Genomic DNA, 2,234 nt, shown 5'->3' with positions numbered 1-2,234 from the left:
TGTGCAAAATTAAAGCACATGGGATTGGGGGAATATACTGGCATGGACTGAGAATTGGTTAACAGACAGGAAACAGAGAGTAAGAATAAATGGGTCTTTTTCGAGGTGGCAGGCAGTGACTAGTGGGGTACCGCAGGGATCAGTGCTTGGGCCCCAGCTATTCACAATATATATCAATGATTTGGATGAGGCAACCAAATATAATATTTCCAAGTTTGCTGATGACACAAAACTAGGTGGGATCGTGAGTTGTGAGGAGGATGCAAAGAGGCTTCAAGGTGATTTAGACAAGTTGAGTGAGTGGGCAAATACATGGCAGATGCAGTATAATGTGGATAAATGTGAAGTTATCCACTTCAGAAGGAAAAACAGAAAGTATTATTTAAATGGTGATAGATTGGGAAATGTTGATGTACAAAGGGACCTGGGTGTCCTTGTACACCAGACACTGAAAGCAAACATGCAGGTGCAGCAAGCAGTTAGGAAGGTGAATGGTATGTTGGCCTTCATTGCAAGAGGATTTGAGTACAGGAGCAGGGATGTCTTACTGCAGTTATACAGGGCCTTGATGAGACCACATCTGGAGTATTGTGTGCAGTTTTGGTCTCCTTACCTAAGAAAGGATATACTTGCCATAGAGGGAGTGCAGCGAAGGTTCACCAGACTGATTCCTGGGATGGTAGGATTGTTGTATGAGGAGAGATTGAGTAGACTCGGCCTGTATTCACTCGAGTTTAGAAGAATAAGAGGGGATCTCATTGAAACGTATAAAATTCTGACAGGGCTCGACAGACTGGATGCAGGGAGGATGTTTCCCCTGGCTGGGGGGTCCAGAACGAGGGGTCACAGTCTCAGGATACGGGGTAGGACATTTAGGACTGAGATGAGGAGAAATTTCTTCACTCAGAGGGTGGTGAACCTGTGGAATTCTCTACCACAGAAGGCTGTGGAGGCCAAGTCACTGAATATATTTCAGAAGGAGCGAGATAGATTTCTAGACACAAAAGGCATCAAGGGGTATGGGGAGAGAGCGGGAATATGGTATTGAGATAGAGGATCAGCCATGATCATATTGAGTGGGGGAGCAGGCTCGAAGGGCCGAATGGCCTACTCCTGCTCCTATATTCTATGTTTCTATGTCACACAACGGACAATGGCCAGTTTCAAACCTTCCACCAACAGGAAGTGCAGCTGCAGATTTCTGACCCAGCCCAGGAAACCCCGCTCTCCGAGGCCTTGACATTTTTTTTATTCATTCATGGAATGTGGGAGTCACTGGCAAGGCCGGCATTTATTGCCCATCCCTAATTGCCCTCGAGAAGGTGGTGGTGAGCCGCCTTCTTGAACCGCTGCAGTCCGTGTGGTGAAGGTTCTCCCACAGTGCTGTTAGGAAGGGAGTTCCAGGATTTTGACCCAGCGACGATGAAGGAACGGCGATATATTTCCAAGTCGGGATGGTGTGTGACTTGGAGGGGAACGTGCAGGTGATGGCGCTCCCTCAGTAAATACTTAGGGAGCACGGCACTGTCGGAGGGCCAGTACCGAGGCAGCACTGCACTGTCGGAGGATCAGTACCGAGGCAGCGCTGCACTGTCGGAGGGCCAGTACCGAGGCAGCGCTGCACTGTCGGAGGATCAGTACCGAGGCAGCGCTGCACTGTCGGAGGATCAGTACCGAGGCAGCGCTGCACTGTCGGAGGGTCAGTACCGAGGCAGCGCCGCACTGTCGGAGGGTCAGTACCGAGGCAGCGCCGCACTGTCGGAGGATCAGTACCGAGGCAGCGCCGCACTGTCGGAGGATCAGTACCGAGGCAGCGCCGCACTGTCGGAGGATCAGTACTGAGGCAGCGCCGCACTGTCGGAGGATCAGTACTGAGGCAGCGCCGCACTGTCGGAGGGTCAGTACCGAGGCAGCGCTGCACTGTCGGAGGGTCAGTACCGAGGCAGCGCTGCACTGTCGGAGGGCCAGTACCGAGGCAGCGCTGCACTGTCGGAGGGTCAGTACCGAGGCAGCGCTGCACTGTCGGAGGGTCAGTACCGAGGCAGCGCTGCACTGTCGGAGGGTCAGTACCGAGGCAGCGCTGCACTGTCGGAGGGTCAGTACCGAGGCAGCGCTGCACTGTCGGAGGTGCCGTCTTTCAGATGAGACGTTAAACCAAGGCCCCATCTGACCTCTCAGGTGGACATAAAAGATCCCATGGCCACTATTTCGAAGAAGAGCAGAGGAGTTCCTGG

Source organism: Heptranchias perlo, unplaced genomic scaffold, assembly GCF_035084215.1.
Source record: "Heptranchias perlo isolate sHepPer1 unplaced genomic scaffold, sHepPer1.hap1 HAP1_SCAFFOLD_1425, whole genome shotgun sequence".
NCBI lineage: Eukaryota > Metazoa > Chordata > Chondrichthyes > Hexanchiformes > Hexanchidae > Heptranchias > Heptranchias perlo.
The sequence above is the reverse complement of the archived record's forward strand: the minus strand, read 5'-3'. Positions refer to the sequence as shown.